The sequence below is a fragment of the Protopterus annectens genome, chromosome 5.part0 (assembly GCF_019279795.1).
Source record: "Protopterus annectens isolate FY-2018-M chromosome 5.part0, PAN1.0, whole genome shotgun sequence".
Classification (NCBI taxonomy): Eukaryota; Metazoa; Chordata; order Ceratodontiformes; family Protopteridae; genus Protopterus; species Protopterus annectens.
The window spans coordinates 1,595,740,309-1,595,761,741 of NC_056735.1; the positions used below are offsets into that span (position 1 = coordinate 1,595,740,309).

Genomic DNA, 21,433 nt, shown 5'->3' on the forward strand with positions numbered 1-21,433 from the left:
CCCATCCCAGTGGAAACCAAGGTATGTGTTGGCCTAAGAATATTAGCAACAGGTACCTTCCAGAGACCAACTGGTGATATGATGGGGATATCACAGGCATCAGCATCCAGGGTACTACACCAGTTCCTGGATGCCATGTCAGCACATGTCGGTGATCATGTATATTTCCCCAATTCCCATGAGATATTGGCCAGCAATATGTGTCTCTTCCAGCAAATAGCGGAATACCCTGAGGTAGTAGGTGCAATAGACTGCACGCACATATGCATCAAAGCACCAGCTGGTGAGTGGGGTAGGGTCTACTTCAACCGCAAGGGCTTCCCCTCCATCAACTGCCAGGTCATGTGTGATGCCCAGGGCATAATACTGAATGTGTGTGCAGGCTGCCCTGGTAGCTACTATGATTCCCATATCTGGCATCTGATGCAGCTGTATCAGACATTTGCCAGTGGGGACATCCCACATGGTCACCTAGTGGGGGATGCTGGCTATGCACTGGAGCCGTGGCTGATGACACCCATCAGAAACGCACACACACCTGAACAGGAATGCCATAATGAGGCGCACGCACAAACACGTAATGTAATAGAGCATGTGTTTGGGCTGCTCAAGTCATGGTTCCAGTGCCTGGACACATCTGGTGGAGCCTTGCAGTACTCACCAACTAATGTACCCAAATTGTCATGGTATGTGCTATGCTACATAATATGATCCTGTGAAAACAGCTGCAGCAGGACCAGCATAGGCCTGGGCCAAACAGCCCCCCACCATTGCCAAGGCCATCACAGGCAGAGCTTGACTCGGAGGAGGAACAACCTGAGCCTACCCCAGTAGGCAGAAGGAGGCATGCCCAGTATGCTTTGGCCTTGGCAAAGAGGCAACGCATAGCACATACACTGGATCAGTAGGAACTCTGGAAATTATACCCCTCTCCGACTCGCACATAAAGTAAAAAGAATGCCTAAGTTGACACTACCTGCTTCCAAACATGTGCAGGGAGTGTAGTATGTGCATCCGACATAGACAGCCCTGCAGCACCACCTAAGGCATGAATGCCATGTGTTAAGCAATATAAAGCAGTGCTAAACAGCAATTACCACCATGTAGTATATGCAAACAAAACCGCACACACCAACTAGCACAACTGTGGTCAATGTTCAGTAATACTGGGCAACGTCCAGCAATGTCGGTGAATATTGAGCAATGTCGGACAAGCCTGGTCTAAGTAGGGCATAGCTGAACAAAAGCCAACATGCTCATATTTGCTTAACAGGCCCTTAAGAAGTCTGGTCTGCTCAGTATAAAAATATAAAGCAGTGATGGGCCTCGAACCCAGGATACTGTGCACTACAGCCAAAGTACTGAACCACTAAATCATGACAGTATTGCAATGGTCCACCTATATGATGGAATGTTGATAAGACTATGCAAAGTATTCCATGGAAACACTGCAGGCACAGCATAATCCTTGTTGAGTTATTTCACAAAGGTGAGTCCTGCAGTGAGAGCAGAACCTGACTTCCAATACACACAGTATAAATGTTAATATTGGTCATGTTCACACACATCAGCAAATGTAGTGGACCTCAGATAGCAACATACTGAAGGTTCACACTGGGCATGCTCACACACTTGAATAAATGAGACAAATGTCAGGCAACAAAACATGTAATGTCAGAACTGGGCATGCTCACACACTTAGGCTATGTCTGAGTACAGCAGTGTGCCACGCATATCTGGAAGTTGCATGTGTTAACCCAGGAACCTGTCCACTACAGCAATCCGCAATGTGCACACAGTTATATGACAACAGACACATCTATAATATAGTGGAACCCTGACATAATCAAATATGTTCTGCAGATACTGAAGTTTTTCATGGAAACTGGTAAAGCAAAGATGATAAAGACCTGCAAACAGTATCAGCAATAAACATTGTGCATCATGAACATAAGCATAGGTTCAGAGGTCGATACTAGGCTATCTGCCCTAGGGCATGTACAAACCTAGCCAGAGTGTGTTTGGCATTCGCAACCCTGTCACATTACTACACTGTGTGTGTGAATAGTAGGTCACACATGATAGCCCATGTACGTTTATGCTAGTGTGCACCTGTCTAGCAGGGACACAGAGGAAATCCCAGGGGTAAATATACAATCACCCATATAGTCATCAAGGTGTCTCCAGTAGGTGGTTAGTGGGTGGCTCTGTCTATGTGAAACTGGGATTACATTCTGTAGTGAGTGGAGCCTCTGGGATAAGAATCTGTCCCTCCACAATGTCCTATTAACATCTGTGCTGAGGTATACGTCCCGGCAGTGTGTAACTCCAAGGGAGTTGGATATCCTGAGGTGGAGCATGTCCAGTAATACTGCGGTTTGGGTATAGCTGTAAACAACAGGCACACATCATATCTGAGTAGGTGGTAAGCGACTGAGTAGAGCAGGAGTTACTGCATCTGAACTATACAGGGCATCTGTGTGAGTCCCTAGATCTGCTTTGTGAGGACCGTCCATGGCCAGTACAGTTGCTGCAGGTGTCAGGTAAGGTACACCCCAAATGTGGCATTGTAACCAAGCATGGATGTGATGAGTATAGGGGCACAATGACCTCACTTGATCTAGATGTGAAACCATAGCAGGTGTGTCCAACCACTTTGGCAATGTGAATGTTAAAGGCGACAGTACTAACAAGTAATGTCCCCAAACCCCTAACAACTCCTACCGTATGTAATGGAGTACTACCTATGTGGTAATGTGTGGGCATGTTGTTACTCCCAAAGAGGATGACTATGCAACTAATGTCATTTAGCTGTAGACCATGGCTCAGGCACCATTCATCCATCTTTGTGAGACCCTGCTTGAGTATGCATGTGGCAGCTGGAGAGTTGATAATGGCACCCAGTTTGCAGTCAAGTGCAAACATGATCAGCCATATTCCCCCTGTGATAGCCTGTACGTAAGACAAATATATACTGAACAAGAGAGATCCCAGGACCAAGCTGTATGTGATGCCATGCGTAACTGGTGTATAGTCAGACATGGCACCTGCAATCCTCACCATGTGGGTGCTATCCCTGATCTAGGTATCAATCCATTGTGTGAGATATGTGTCCAAATTGACGCTGGTGTGCCTAGGCATAATTGCCCAGTGGGTTATTGTGTTTAATGGTTTTGCAAGGTTCAGGTAGGCTGTGTGGATAGCCATCCCTATGTTGATGGACCTGTTAGCAATTTAAAGAATACCTACAGGTTCAAGAGGCAAGATCTGGCCACAACAATGCTGAAATGAGTAGGACACAGTGTCTGTAGGTTCCCGATGTCTATGTGTAGGAGTTCTATGACAATATGCTCCATAGCTTTGCAGAACAGGCCACATAGACTTATAGGGCAATATTGTCTGTGGTCTGTTGTGGCACCAACTCTGTGGAGCAGGACCACTGTCGCAGTATACCATTCCTTGGGTACATATCCTGTGGTAACTCTGATATTGAACAGTGATGTAATGTGAGGGTTGCATTTGTCATGATGCTCTTGTATGATGCAGGCTGGGACACCATCTGGTCACATTGATACTGTGATGTACGCTGTGGGGAGGGCAGCACTCACCTGTTACTGCGTGATGTCAGGGAGGTTATACTCTGTTGGGATGGATAGTTGCTCCTTAGGGGGGATGGGTGGGAGACATCTGCACTGAACCTGTTTGCCAGGATGTAGGCAATGCCAGTGGGTTCAGGGTAGGTTTAGTCAGTATGCAGTAACTCACAGCATATCAGTGAGTGTCCACCCAGGTTCCTGACATAACTGAAGAAGGCCGTGTGATGGTCCTATGTGTCAGGTGCAATTGTCTGGTAGAAGCGGCCCTTAAAAAAGTCCATGAGTGATTGTAGCTGTCTGCTAGTACAGATCACAGATGCCTTCCCTGTCTGGGATTGTGCTCTATCATGTAGTAGCGTCCTCTTGACATTGTACAGCTTATTAATGGCTGGGGTCTACCAGACAGGTCCCCTGCCATTGTAGTAGTGGGTCTTGTTGTTATTTGGGAGAGCACAATCCATGCAGTCCAGTAGGTGTCCATAGAATGTGTATGTAAAGGATGCAGTAGTGTGAGCCATATATGCCACTGTCTCGGGATCTCTGAAGGATACCACCTTGCTTCGGTGAAGTGAGATGTTGGCTCATGAGAAGTTCACCAAGATTACCCAGGATGGGTGTGTGGAGGGTATATGTATGTCCTGTGAGATACATGCATGTTCTGACCTTACCAATGAGGGGTATATCGCTGGTGTGGAACATAGAGTCCCCATGTTGGTGATGAGCAGGTCCAATATGTATTCCCCTTGTGGCTGTGCTGACTGGTTATGCCAAAGCATATGAGTCCACAAATTGTAGTGACTGTTGGGTGAGGTTGTCGGGGCTTGAGTAGTATCCCCAGTCAATATGTGTGTATATGAAGTCACACAATATAATGGTGTCTGTGGAGAACTGCATATTCTCCATAGTTCCCACAAAAGCCGAGTGTGGTTCCTGAGTTTGGGAGTGTGTTCTGTAGCAGGCAAAAAACTGAAAGGCAGTATTGCACAATGGTAGTTGTCTATGTATGGTCTGTGATGCTTTGTGCAGTGCTACTAACCTGGAGGAGTGTGTATCTGTGATGTATATGGATACTCCCACTAGTTGTGTTGTCTGTTCCAAGTCTTGTTGTCAGACAGCATGGTATGGAACATAACCTGATAGTGCTGGTGTGCATAAGCAAGCCTGAACCAGGTGTCTGTCAGTGCACAGATATTGCTCTCCTCCATACTGAGGAGAGTCCTGAGTGGCCACAATATGAGGTTAACACAACTGTTGTTGAGCAGCATTACCCTTAGTTTCATTTAACCTGTAATGTCTATGGAGGTGGGTTTGTCTTCTGAGCCCTTCGTAAAAAAGGCACTCTGGTGGTAGCAAGAGCCTTAGCCAGCATACCAAAGTCCAAGGGTGACAGGTGCAAGCTGTCCATAGTGAAGCTGCGTGGCATGTTGAGCATGTCACCATACGCTGACAGACACTGTATCCCCTATGAATGAAACAAATTTGTTAGCCAACTGTTAAATGTGATATGTGTGTCCGTATACTGTGACATCATAATTGGTGGGTGTAAGATGCTAGACAAGGTCAGGGTCATACTGGCCTGGGCTACATGATCAGAATGTACCTCCATGTATCATGTCATGTGGTCCAGGGAGTAACGTCTGAGGTGACACACACCAGCATGGACAATGATGGTGCCAGTCTTGTACTTGCTTTGGAGTGACCTGACTGCCTGTGTTATGTGGCAGATCCTGGCACCCAACAGACAGCCCAAAGTGACTATTCCCTTGTCAGGGCTGGTGAGTGGTACGTCAGTGTGTCTGAACATAAGTGTCGCCTATTACAAGTGTATTAGGTGTGTTGTTTAGCCCGAAGGGCAGTGACTGTGTGACACACAGACATTGTGAACTTAGTGATATGTGAGTATTGTAGTGGGGTAGCAGGTGTGTGTGTGTGTGTCTGCTTTGGAGGCCTCTGCTGCTTAGGTAGAGTACATTTACAGCATCCAAGTATGTCAATGTGTGCTAATGTGGTTTGAGTGCTGTTGCTAGAGGATATGTGAGACTGATATGTGGTGTGTGTGGTTACCTTCACCACCTGATACACTGTGCCAGTCATGGGTCGAGAGACTTCAGCTCCCTGTATGTATGTATAGGTGCATCTCACACATATATCTGAGTTTGTTGGGAGAAGGAGAGGGCTGCCTGTGTACATGAGGCAGATGTGACATTGTGTCAATATCACAATATCCACCAGCTGGACTGAAGAGTACACACAAAACCGACCCCTGGACATGCCAGGATATTATCATGACATACTCTGTAGCCTGATCACAAAGGATCAGTAGGGTGTTAAGCGTGTAAAAGAGTATAACAGGGATTAGTGCTCATGTTCGTTAGTGTGTTGTAAAGAGGAGCTGAGAAGGAGTCCAGACTGAATCATGGCACCTCCTTCAGCTATGTCATAAATATCAATGTACACACATATATGTCCTGAGTCAGGGCCAACTGTACCTGACTGTCAATGCTGACATCATGACCGACAGGCCCATATGTACATACCCATACCCCACTGACAATAGTCCACATCATCATACCAGGAAATATCACATGTAGAATGGATGAGCAGCTATCCCCACTGCCAAAAGCATGGCAGCAGGTGGAATACATTGATTCCCAATATGTGTCATGCACAAACTACAGAACAAACAGATCATGCACCTGAACAGTTAGCTGAGCCGCACCCCCTATACAGGATGTGGAACTGTTGAATGTGTCACAGCTACATATGACACTCCCCACAAGTGTTGGTGCACAACTCACCATGGGAAGTCAAGTCCAGTACGCCTATGAGGTCTGATCTGCAAGGTCATGGAGTCCATCATGGTTGCAGTCATAAACAGAGCTATTGGAAGCTGACACACACACAATCCTACCAACTGTGGTATGTTCATGTGCGGATCATGGGTCCCAAACATGCTAGACTGTTTGCAAGGCAGCCAACCAGGACATACATCAATGAACACATCTACACATGTGTCACATAGACTTTGAATAGCCCTTTATCAACATCCCAGACACATGTAGTATCCAAAAAACCAAGAAGCTGTGCATAAATATGTGTTGACATATGACGGAATGTCAATGTCTCCACAGATAGATCACACAAGGTAAGGATACTGAAGTCATGTTCAAGCTGTTGACACCTGCTGACCCACATGGACCATTCCTGGAATGGCATAAAACAAAGTGTACACACATCACCATGTCCAGTGTGATTATGTCACCATCCTATAAATACAGCAGGATAAGGGGAACCAGCAAGTAAAGCAAATAGCTCTCTAGTATCATAACATAGGTAGGGGTTTGAATCCTGCAAACAGTGAGTGTGTGTGTGTGTGTGCAATTGTCTTTGAAAGAAGTTCCCTTTTTGGAGACTGGGAAAACACACTAGAAGATGTACATTCCTCTTTGGAAAGACTGATGATGTCACCATCCTAGAAATATAGCAGGAGAAGAAAAACCAGCCAGTAAAACAAATAGCGTGCCATGCCAATGCATCTTTTTCTAGTACCATAGCATAGGTAGGTAGGGGTTTCAATCCTGTCAATGCTGACTGTGTGTGTGTGGGGGGGGGGAGTGTGTATGTGTGCAATTGTTTTTGAAAAGAGTGCTCCTTTTGGAGACTGGGAAAATACACTAGAAGATGTACATTCCTCTTTGGAAAGACTGATATCACCATCCTAGAAATACAGCAGGAGAAGGGAAACCAACCAATAACACAAATAGCGTGCCGTGCTAATGCGTCTCTCTCTCTCTCTAATACCATAAGATAGGTAGGTAGGGGTGTGAATCCTGAAAACGCTGACTGTGTGTGTATGTGTGCAATTGTCGTTGAAAGGAGTGCTCTTTTCGGAGACTGGCAAAACACACTAGAAGATGTACATTCCTCTTTGGAAAGACTGATGATGTCACTATCCTAGAAATACAGCAGGAGAAGGGAAACCAGCCAGGAAAGCAAATAGCACGCTGTGTTAATGCATCTCTTTCCAATATCATAACATAGTTAGGTAGGGATTTGAATCCTGCCAAGTGTGTGTGTGTGTGTGTGTGTGTGTGTGTGTGTGTGTGTGGGTGGGTGGGGTGGGGTGTATGTGTGCAGTTTCCTTTGAGAGGTGTTCTTTTTTGGAGACTGGGAAAACTCAGTAAAGGAGGTGCATTCCTCTTTGGAAAGTCTGATGATGTCACCATCCTACAAATACAGCAGGAGAAGATAAACCAGCCAGTAAAGCAAATAGCGTGCCGTGTTAATGTGTCACTCTCTAGTATCATAACATTGTTAGGTAGGGGTTTGAATCCTGCAAATGCTAATTGTGTGTGTGTGTCACTGTTGGTCAGCACAGTGTGGGTCTTGCTTTTACTATGGTATGACATAGTATGATGACAACAGTAAGTGCATTGCAGACATCAGGTATCTGTGTGGCAAATATATATGTGTACATGTCCCCTCAATCAGTACATAGGTGTGAAGCCTGCATACTACATAAATACATTTGTTTCCATTGACAATTTGTGCTGCTGCTACTCAGATCGTAGATCACATATGTATGTATGTGACATAGCCATCCACTGTCGTGTTCTGTGACCAAGGTCATCTGTGGCACACACACCCATGACAGTTACTGAAGAGTAGTGTGAGTGAGTGTATATGGCTGGGGTATATGTCAGAGATGGTCATACACAACAAAGTCTGCCAAGAATGAACAGTCTTTATAGGTGTACGACTCCCTTGTGGATATGCATTCAGGCCTCTAATGTCTGTAATACACCTTGGGACTCCACAATACCTATGGATATGTGAATACGAAGGGACACATGACATAACATGGGTCTGCATTTACACAATGGTACCCGACATACATGTTGAGGGCTACCACTGGTGTGGTACTGACGGGATACTATGTATAGTACATGAGGATGACTATGCCATTGTCGGCTTACTGCTATACAGCATGTATCACACAACAGGTATCTGTCTGTATGATACCCTTGTGTAGGATATGCGTCCCATCCAGGGAATGCATTGTAGGCCATTCCATGCATTCCCAGATTTGGTTGGACACATCTGTAGTGTGTCTGCATGTACCTAAGGGGGCTATATGACACACAGGTGAGGTCACAGTAATGGGTGGCGGTCATCACCACTGGTTAGTGTTATAGTGTAGCACTGGAAGGATCCAATTGATACTGGGTTCCCCCCCTACTGTGTGTCAATTGTCAGGACATCATCCAATGACTGCTTATAGTCATGCTGTTGAAGTTGTGTATACCACCAGACTGCAAATCATTGACTGATATTAACGGCATCACCCGCAGCATAGTGTCAACCCATGTAATACACAGGTCTACCCATGTTAGTACATAACTGTAGTAGAATGCATACTGGCCATTGAAAGATGCAATGGGATGTTAATAATGTGTACGACAGGGTATGCCACACATCCGATGTGTCCACTATGCACGTACATCCAGACAGTGCACACCCACCATGTTCACAGATGTACACTTGCTAATCTGTACTGCACACATCACACACGTACTGTCCACTCGCTAACACGTGCTGGCAACACATCACACATCAGCCAAGTGGCACATGGGTGGATAATACATACTCAGACCTAACAGTGGTGTAAACAATGCTACATTGACAAACAGAGCTTTGATGCATAATGTTTGCTCAGATATACCTACAACGATGTAGTTAGTCTTCCTTGTTGACAACTCGCTATTATTGCTACACTGCTATAGTGTCACCATGTGCATCAGCACCATGATAGCCTGTCCCTCCATCAATAATGCAGATGACAGGAGGCGGCACAGGTATCATCATATGCACAGGGTGTTTTGTTGTTTGCCAGAGCCTGACATTGACCCATCCAATCAACATGTCTGTGTGTGTGTGTGTGTGTGTGTGTGTGGGGGGGGGGACAACGGTACAGCATGGGCTAATGTTGATGTAATGTGTGTGTGTATGCGTGAGCCCTAGTTGTTTGCTTAATGTGTGTGTGTCTGCATGCAAACAGCTCCAACATTTGGCTGCCATATACGGTGGTTTGTGGGACAGCCACAGACTGTACCTGCTTGGCTGTACAGATCACTGTCTCCGGCCACGGACACAGTACCTGTGCCTGGCAGGGGTGCTACGGATGGTATCGGGTACCAACCCTGACTGGGTAGTGTCATCAGAGGCAGAGGTATGACGACTGGACCCATGTCCCTGCTGGGACTGGCCAGAGCCACTTGCACGTTGTCTACTGGGACGGACAATGGACAGGCCAGCCCCAGCATTGCTGGGGATGGTACTGCCACTACGTGAGAGGCTGTGAGCTGTGGGCTGTCCACGACCACTGCCAGCTGTTGTTGTTGCTGGCATGCATCCGCATCGACGTCGCAACCGTCCCGCACGGTCCTGGCTTGAGGAAGACATGTTGTGGAGGGCAACTATTGTCTCCCCCCAACGTCTATCAATGGCCTCGGTGTATGTCCAGATGGCACTGGCAAGGTCACGGATGCTGTAATTGATAGCAGTATGTACCCTCTGTGCCTTAAGTCCCTGCCTGGTGTACCGTTCCATATGTGCCTGAGCCTGCATTACAGCCCAAAACATAGTGGTTGTCATAAGACCTGTGAGGGCACACCTGCCAGGGGCAATACATCCAGTGATGCTCCCCTGAGAACCCCTGGACCTCCACCTATGTGGTACCATTGCGGGTCTATGGCTATGGCTGCTGTGAGGGGATGCACGTGCCATGGGTACCACACTCTCCTGGTCAATGCCAACTATATGCTGTCCCTAACCTATGGCCATTGGTGGTGAGGGATGTAATGGCAGTATGAGTGTGCACATAGATGGGGTTGAAAGCTGTGTACTGTCGATTGGTGGACCAATGAAAGTCCCTGTCAAATCTCCCTGTGCCAAAATACATGTTTCATCATCACCACTATCTGTGGCAGTGGCTTCAGGTCGCCTGCTGCTTTCGCCAAGCCCTACCTCAGCACCTGTGAGAGGAAGACAGGAAACACACGTTACAGTCTGCACATGCACACATGCACACATGAACAAATGCACACATGCACACATGCACACATGAACACATGAACACATGAACACATGCACACATGCACACAGGAACACATGCACACAGGAACGCATGCACACTCCTCATTACAGCAGATACACACACACAACAGAAATCCAAATCATACTCAATACTGGTTGAAGGTGGGTGACAGTATCACAAGGCAAGCAGTCATGCACACATGTCAGCATGCAGAATAAGTGTTGCTCAAGTCCATGCAGTGTGAGTGTAGACAGCCATAGTTGATGACAGTGTACATGGCTGTGGTGCATGTATGTACATGTTCAGTGATTGCCTACACCCTGGAACACAATGTGTACAAGGACACAACATTTCTGTGCAAGAATTATAAGCTCTGCAATGTCCTGTGCACCATCACACACAGGTATACATACCATGGCTGCATGTGTTATCTGTGTGTCACATGGATTTCCATGTCTGATTGCAGTGTCTGTCTGTAGCAGATAATTGTGGACACAGGTGTAGCACATGCATGCTATGTACACACACACACGGGATGGGTGGTGCATGTATACTTGATGGGATACCAATCCTGGACATGGCCATTGTAACAGTATGGGGTGTAGTACCATTAGCCATCATCATCATGCATCATGTGGTCACTCAAGGCCACTAAAGTGTGCTAGACCACCACCTAGCAAGCTGTACCTGAACCGCAGTGCCATGGCTAAGTTCACAATTACACATTCACGTTGCACAAGGGTGTGTGAGGTGTCCAATAGGGAACATTGCCTAACATGACTGTGTTATGTGTTGAGGAATGTTGCACAGCCCCATGCTAGGCCCCTACACCTCAGGTATGGTATGTGTGGTGTATGGATGACATGTAGAATACTGAAGTGTGACCTGCCAGCGGGTGTCCGGTTACACTATGTGTAGCATGTTGAGGTGTACTGCGTATGACAAACGTGTTATGTTGTGTACATGTGTGTCAACTATGCCTATCCAATGTGCAGTACAGTGTTGCCACATTTGTGTCTAATGCTGTGTGCATTGCATGTGAATGTGGCAGCTACTGACATTACTGAGATGTTTCATGTCTCACAGCAAACATGCACAGCATGCATTATGCGTAGGTGTGTTATGTGTACATGGCCTACACCTCACCTATGACATGCACAGTTCAATACCAAGTTTAAAGTGTTAACACACTCACCAGCATGTAACGTCTGCCCTGCTGTCACACCAGAGGGACCTGCAAGAATATGACACAGTTTTTTAGTGGCCACACCTGTGGCATTGCTACTGTGGGTGTGCTAAACTACAGTAGAACAATAGGCATAGGTGTACAGATACTATTCAAATTATCAGTATTGCACACAATAGGCAGCACAACTGCTAAACACAGTACATATCTCACACATGCATAATCTAATGATACAGGTAACAGTAGTCTACAGCTAGGGCATGTTACCTGCATGCTCCATGTCACTATGCTGGGTGGTTCAGGCCTCCATGATGACACATGTGTGATGTTGTTGTTGCTGTAGGCCAGGGGCCACCACACTTAGCAGCAGTTCCTCCACTCTGGTGAGGGGGGATGTATGGCCACCCCACCACCTGTGGCAAGCTGTTGTCTGTGGATATCAGATGCACGCAGCCGGACATGTCTGATTAAATCACTGCAGTGATGGCTTACCTGCTCATATGTCCGGTTATGCATGCCTATGTCACTTACCCGACGAACAAGTTCTTGCCACAGTGCAGTATGCTCCTGCTGGTGCTGGCTGCCCCCTGAAAACAGCAAAGTATAGTGCTGTACCAGGCTGTGGTGAATTTCCTGTTCCTCTGCAGCTGTGTAGCAGGGGTTCCTGTGATGAGCCATTAGCCTGGAAGACAAGTAAATGATATGTGTGAGCAAGTCATGTGGCACACTTAACATTATACAGTACAGATATCAGTTAACTGCCATATATAGCATCTGTTCATCTGTCAGAGGATACACACATTCAATACCACATATCAGTGCTCAGCCCACAACTGGCTGACAGTGCCTGCCACACTCCATATGATACACCAGTATACACCAGTACTCGGCTCACTGTTTGGGATCCAATGCACAGCCTTGCTAGGGGGGTACATATCAAGCTGATGCATGCAGCTATATGTCATCCATTGCAATGAATGTGAAGTACATTTACAGTATAACCAGTAACCCACCAAAGTCATTGATGCCATACCCCTACCTAACATATGTGCACAGTTGTTAATATAGCTGGCATACTGCTGTAACAGAGTATACATGTTCCTAGGTACACATGCAAACCCTGCATCACACATGTGATTGCAGACATGGTACAGGCATCATTACACACACATCAGACATTCATACCATACACAAATGTATGCTAACACAGATGAACATTTGCTATGTACCTTACAGTACTGTGTGCCCCTATTTACAGATACCTATGCCTGAGGAATGTAATCTGTGCAGACTGCAGGAAACACACAAGAGAGTGTTACCAGGGAATGTGAACATACACCATACTGTGCTATTTACGCCTACAGATCCAGGTGGTACAACATTTCTAATGTCGGATGGAGTCACCAGCAGTACCACTTACTGAGCACACATGTATTGCGTCAGCCTATGATGGGACACCACAGTCGTACACAAGGACCTACGTCATAACATATACCATCCTACTATGTCTGCATCCCAATAACTGGCACATCTTTCTCTGGCCTCACACGTAGGACACAAACGACCATGACAGAAACAACCTCACTCCTAGCTATCACACCGTCACAGACCTTGCACACATTCACTGTCACACTCATTCCACCTCACATATCTGGTATTGCACTGTGTAAATGTCTGTGTGCATTGTGTCATAAATAGGTAATACGCTATTGTCCCTGGGGACTACAGCAGCCTAGCCATCCTCTTGTCAACCGGATACACAGAGCTGATTTCTAGGGCGTGTTACCTATCCCCCAGACAATCATCATGGGTATGTCTGACAACTGCTACTGAGGAGCCTTGTTTGTTCATGCTGGGTGGTTTACTCCAGAGTATGGCATATTTGCCAATAGGAGCCTATCCCTCCAGCATGTGCTGTTTAGTGATGTTGCGTGCACTAGGGACCTAGGCCATGTAGCCCAGCTGGATTGTGAGCTGTTGACATGGTGGTTGTCTGACTGCTATGGGTGTGGCATGCCTCTGTATGTTTGGAGAGGTAACCTCTGGGTGGCCGGTATACAACGTACTGTAGCTGTGGTTATGTGAATCAGTCTGCATAGGGTATGTGTATCAGGGCAGTATTACCCTATGTGAGGTATGTCTGTGGAGTTTCCACTTGCTGATATTGTCATGTGAGGTACATACCACATGGGGCATTGTGATGAGTACTGGGGAACACTGACCTATATTTCCATACATGACACATTGTTTGTGATTACACGTACCACGTAGACAGATTACAAAACTAGTGTGGCACTGTGAATATCAAAGGGGAGGCTACTGTCCACCTGTGTCCCATGTTCCCTTCTGACACCTTCAGTGTTAGTTAGGCAACCACCTATCTGGTAGTTAGTGGGTAAAGTGTTTTGGAATGGGGTATGGCACTGCAGTATCAACACTGGTGTTCAGTCCATGCCTTGGTCACCAGGCACCTGTTGCAATACGGCTGACCCTGTGTCTCCCTCTCTCACTATATATATATATATATATATATATATATATATATATATATATATATATATATATATATATACATTTATATATCCTATATATATATATATATATATATATATATATATATATATATATATACATATAAATACATATATATATATCTATATATATATATGTATATATATATATATATATATATATATGTATATATATATATATATATATATATATATATATATATATATATATATATATATACATATCTATATATCCATAGATATCCATATATATCTGTATACATATATATATATATATATATATGTATATATCTATATATCTATATATCTATCTATATATATATATATATATATATATATATATATATATATATATATATATATATATATATACACATATATATATATATATATAGATGTATATACCTATATATCTACATATATATATATATATATATATATATATATATATATATATATATATATATGTACATATGCATATATCTATATATATACATGTATGTGTGTATATATATATATACATATATACATATATATATATATATATATATATGTATATATGTATATATACATATATATATATATATATATATATATACATATATATATATATATATATATATATATATATATATATACACATACATATATATATAGATATATACATAGATATACATATATATATATATATATAGATATATATATATATATATATATATATATATATATATATGTATATATATATATATATATATATATACACATTCTGTAAACAGCCACTGCTGTACATGCACATATATGCAGATATATTGGCCACCTTTCATGGTAGGAATATCAATTATGGAACAGTTGTGAGACATACGATTATGTAATATTATTGCACAGTGTTGTGTAGAATGCATTTCGCTATCCTCAGGCCGTATAGCCGTAGCAGACCTCACTGGCTGTAACTCAGTCCCACAGCGTTTAACCACCACATGACATATACCTGCACTGCTTGCTGTTTTCAATGCCACAAACTACAACCTACATAGATATGTGCACATAGCAACCTTCAAATACATATATATGTCCAGCCTTCACTAACAGTTGCAGTATGTCCCTTGCCCTATGCACATCTGCATATACATATAGATACGGACTGCTACCACATAAGGAGTGTTCACAGAATGTAGAGTACCCTTCAGACACATCATCCGGATGCCAGCAAATACATCTGTGTTACATACCTTACCTTTGTATGTCTCTCCTTAGACTGTTGTACCTGTTGATGTTGTTTTATTTTTATTTATTTAGGTCAGTGTCCTCCACTGCCTCTGTTTGTTTTAATTTTTTTTTTGGTTGGTCGGTGTCTCCAACCACCTCTGTTTTTTTTTTTTTGGTTTGGTCTCTCCAACTGTTTGTCTGTCTGTCTGTCTCTCTCTCTCTCTCCAATTGCTGCAATGATATTATTGCATGTGTGGACAGCAAGTACAAGCTGCTTTTGTAGGTATCTGCACATGTGCATGTGATGGCCTCTGCACCAATTGGTGCCCACCATTTAGTAATTGCATGCAGCCTGCTGTGTGGTTATTGCAGTTCTCACTGTGATTTCAGGACACTGCTGTACAATGATAGGTTAGGTAGCCGTAGGCCTTTCAGTTTTGCAAGGTGGGGACCATGCTTGTTTGCTGTGGACACTGTTGTGTCAGTCAGAAGGTTGTATATGTCTCATATCTGAAGCTGGGTTGTAGCCAGTGAAATGCATGTTGTACGAAAACCTGACTGTTGCTTCTTCAAGTATACTCTTCTCAGTGTGTAAGTTTACTCACACCTCCTAATGCTAACACTGGATACATGGGAGTATGCACTTTCTTTTGGAATTAGGGAATTAACTGGCATACAACAGTAGTTATTGCAATGTATTCCTATGGCTTTCCTATTTTCCCTTTACATCCAGTCCTTGTAATGCATGTCATATTTCTTCATTGCAATGTATTCCTATGGCTTTCCTATTTTTCCTTTACATGCACTCCTTGTAATGCATGTTATATTTCTTTCAGCACCAAGTTATTGTATATATGCTGTGGCTTAGTGGTACATCATGCAGACTGGTGAGTCCAAGGTGTGGGATTTGAGACTGACAAGGGCATTTTATTTTGCTGCTGAGCAATACAAGGGCCTTGTCATACAGAGTGACAAAGGCACTTTTAAGCGGTTGTAAACGGGTTTGCGTGAGTTTGCTCGATGCTTAGCTATGCTTATCTACGCTTAGCTAAGCGCACACAAATGCATACCCGCTGACTACTGCTTAAAAGTGCTTACTCCTGCTAACACCCGCGCTAATTTCTTTTAAAGAAAAGAAAATGGGGAAATAGGAAAGTGGTGAAAAAGGGGGCATAAAGAGGGTAGGACAGTAGGAAAACAAGCTCGGGATGTGCAGGAAGGATGTAAGGAAGGCCCATAGCTGCCCAATTCTTTACCAGCAATAGCTGTGCAGATGTTAGAAATTTAGAGTGAGATTTGAAACCTTCTATCCCTGAGAGAGGAGTGAGGACAACAAAGTATGTTGTACAGCCAATTGTAATTATCAGTCTACATGTCCAGCAGACATGTGTGCAAAATGGGCAGCTATGTATGGGGCATAATTTTTTTGCGGGTACAGATTGCCCTTTTTTTATTTTTTTTTTCAGGTAGGAGTGGAATGTGTGGTAAAGGAAGTAGGAATATTGAGGGAGGTGGGTTGGGGAGGTTAACAGACAAGACAAACAAGATGCACACAGGGGCGGAGTATGACACATGTGGTGGGTTCACACAATTGATGGGGACGGATGTTTGGATATCGCAAGCCCATGAGCCCACAGATGGCAACAGTGGAACTGAGATCCTCACCCATGGGCAGTTACCACTGTGCCTTCACAGCCCACGCCGAGGCTGTGCTAGGGGCTGGATAGGAGGGACAGGCACACCCTTGAGTTGCGCCACTCTCGCCTCAAGCTTGCGTATTGGATCAGTCACGGAACACCTGATCTCACTAAGCACCACAGACCCTTTGGAGGGTGAGTGGAGGCTCTCCTCCAGCCATGCTTGCAGAGGGGGGGTGAGCCCCATCCCCTGCAGCGCTTCCACCCGAAGGTGGCACAGGGCCATCGGAGGAGGAGGTCCCGGGCTGGGCACTGGTGCCAGGTGCAATCGCCAGCTGAGGTGGGAGAGGTGGGTCCGCTGGGACCCGCCTTCCCAGTTGTCCTATATTTAGCAGTATTTAATGGCATTTTGGGTTAGTAACAAACAACACCATTCCAAATTAGTTGTAACAGCATGCATTAGTATTCCCATTAACCAAACACATGAATTCCAAACGTTGAACAGCAAGCATAACACATGCATATTTAGAACAACAGTGGACATTCCAACAGCATGCAGGGTTGATTGGTGGCAACAGGCCATCAGGTTTGGATATGTGAACAGGGCACATGCATCAATGTACATGCAGATTTGTATAAACCAACAGGACAAATGTCCATAGGAATTAATTGTGAATACACATACCCAGTTTGGTGTGGAATGGCATCATTTGTGAACATAACATAGGGTGGTAAAATATTACATTAACAACTTAAAATACCTATACGTATACTGTACATTCCTAGTAGATGCAGATATATATCCCCTACATGTATTAGTACAGTTCCCTGTATGTAACCTTAGAAATGTTGGTGATGGAGATGTTACTGCTACATTAATATACATTCCATTTGTATTCATATATGTTCATATCTGGCTGTGTTCAGGTAAAGTATCTTGCTACATTTGAGCAGTTACGTACAGTTCTAGCAATACACTGACATTTGTGGGATCACAAGCACAAGCTGCTCATGTACCGGATTAACATGTACTTACTATACATGAAACAGTTGAGGACTATAAATATTCTTCTGAGATACTGGCATTCCCATCAGCCAGTTTATATGGGCCTAGACAACTGTGGATGTTCAGCATTTCATACAACCATACTATCTCCATAATGCAAGGGTACAACAACATATCCAAAATGTGGGATGGACACAGTCCAGGTATTGTACTTTATTAAAAACATTTCACTCTTTGGTTGTGGCTGTCTCATTCATTTCATTATGTAGTGCATGCAGTATACCTTTATTTCAGACTTATTACACCTTTATTGGTAGCTTCAAACTCTTTCTCACACTCTCTCACTTATTTTATATTTACATTTCAGGATGGTACTTAATTCCAGGATTTATTGACATTTATTACCGGGTTACAACAATCCTTTCCAGCTGACTCACTTATTTCATATGACAGTATATACAAGGATGTAGTCAAGATTTGTCTGTCCTTTATTGATGGATTAGAACACTCATTTTCAGGCTGAAGCAGTTATCTGATATTACAATACAGGTGGAAACTCTATTTGAGACTTGTTTACTCTTTATTAATGGATTACAATACTCTTTTTCTGGCTGCATCACTTATCTTAGAATACTAACAGAAGCTTTATTCTAGGCTTATTTGACCTTTATTACTGGGTTACAACACTGAACTCTTTTACAGGCTGTCTCACTTATATTCTATAATAATACCAGCTGAATAATTACTAACCTGCCTGGTGGCGCAGCCTTAACAGCCTATCAGTATAGGCTTGCCGATTTGCGGAACAAACACCTGCAGCTGTAATATAAATGAAGGGATATTGGAACATACCTATCCATACTATAGGCTAGGATAGCATTTCTTACATACTTAATTACATAGATACTTACTCAGTAGTGGAGCATTGGGCATATGATGAGCCTCCTGGATCCATCGGTTCAGTTGGTCCTCCTTTCGATGCTTCAGGTCCGCATGGTGGTGACAGACCTGCTCACTAGTCCTGGGAATGCCTGTGGCACTGGTAAGATTATGTGCCAATTGGTTCCATGCCTCTGCCTTGTATGCACCCCATTGAACCTGGCCCTGCATGAGTCGGCCTTCATGTTGGTGGACTAGAAGCCAAACCATATATTTAGACTCCTCAATGCCCCACCTTTGCACTCTAAAGCTATTACCCTCTCCGACGCCTGCCATCCTGACTGCAAGTGGGTACCACAATCAATTATGGCGAGTATTCCCACCTATGGGGCTTAAATATGCCACATTTCTAGCACTTTTTGTGATTGGCTGTTTTTGAGAATTCTAAGCTGACTGCAGACCTGCTTAGTAATGGTCAATCTACCATTTTTATGTATATGTATGCTAATAGTGGCTTTTTCTCTTAAGCTGTCATGGCTTAGTGGTTCTGTGCTTTGATTATGATGCACAGGGTCCTGGGTTCGAACCTTGTCACTCTTTTATTTTAATAATGTCTAGACAGGCTAGGGGGTGTGGCTGCGTTTAAGCAACCTAGCTCTACGTTGCTCCCCGGTGCCCTATGGTGCCCTGGTTGGCGCGGCGTCCACATCCGCGCAAACATATTGTGCTGGGTAAAGCGCTTTTAACCTTTGGGCAACTCTATTATGCTGGGTAAAGCACTATTACACTATAAGCAACTCTGTTTAGCTGGGTGAAGCGCTATTAAACTATGGGCAACTCTGTTTAGCTGGGTGAAGCGCTATTACACTATGGGCAACTCTGTTTAACTGGATAAAGCGCTAGTAAACTATGGGCACCTGTGTTTAGATGGGTATAGCGCTATTAAACTATGGGCACCTCTGTTTAGCTGTGTAAAATGTTGCTTAACAGCAGGCTATTATATATCTGGATCTTTTAAAAATATATATTTTGTTCGCTGATACATTGGCCATGTCACTGCTTTTAATAACATTTTAATCATATTTGTCTGGTATTATTTCAAATACTGATTTAAAACATAAATAAGAAGGGGAGTGCTGGGACTCGAACCGTGAATGCTTTCTCTTTGTGCATATGCTCTACCATTACGCCATTGCTACTTGGATTAATTTGCATAAGTAGTTCTTATATGCTCTTCAATGTCACAATTGCTAACTGTGGTTAAGCAATGGGCACACCCGTGCAAACAAGCGCAAATACGGGCAGCTATATCGTGGATTAAAAAAAATATATTTTTTTCCATTTTATAACTCTGATGGGGGTTTACAGTATCAGGGAGTGTGGTGTTGGGTGCATGTACATTTGAGCGGACTCGCTCTTGTCTGTTGACATTATGCTTTTTAAAACCTTGCAGGGGCGTGGACTTTTAGACTGCTCAGAAATTGGACACGCCCCCTGCTTGCCTACTCAGTCCGTGTAAGAGTTACGGATGAGTCAGCGTGCCCTCATGAATATTCATGGCGCGCTGACGTCATACCGTTCAACTGCAGCCTCCGAGTAGGACATATTAAGTCTTACATGGAGGTTTTGTGAATCCGGCCCTATAAGTTGCTGGTAATTAGATGTGAGTGAATTTTTATAATTAGCATCAATAATGATACCTAGATATTTAATATGTGTGCCCTCCCAATTTATGTCTCTTTTTGATCTAAATTTTATAGTAAGATTTTTATTCACTGGAAGTGCCTGAGTTTTGTTGTAACTGAATTTTAAACCAGAGATGTTTGCAAAGAAGTCGAGATTATATAATAGGTGAGCTACTGAATTTTCAGTATCATTAGAAGTTACTAGTAGGTCATCAACAAACAGTTGCATCTTGGGGGATAATTTGTCTGACACTTCATGCCATTTAACACTGACATTATTTCTAAAATAATTTGCAAGAGGCTCAATAGCCAGGTCAAAGAGTAATGGGGAGAGGGGGCACCCCTGTTTAGTACCTCTTAATATTTTGAATGGGCTAGATAGATCTTTACATAGACAATGGACTTTTATAACCTAGAAAAAGATTTAATATCCTAAACTAAGTCAGGGAGATTAATAAAGGGACTTGGAACAAAATGTAATCCTTTATTTATAGCAATGATTTTGTGTAGCTTCACTGATGTTAAAACCAGTCAAATTAATACATAAATGTTCATCTTTTACATTTTGGTAAGCAGCTCCTGTAATTATTGCTTCCACTCCTGGACTTCGG

The 21,433-nt window shown here is 43.7% G+C and overlaps 1 long non-coding RNA gene across 1 annotated transcript in view; it reads left to right on the forward strand.

The window, feature by feature from the left end:
• The window catches only part of LOC122801781, a 193,670-nt gene that overhangs the window by 65,761 nt on the left and 106,476 nt on the right, over positions 1-21,433 (forward strand). The window lies entirely within an intron of this gene.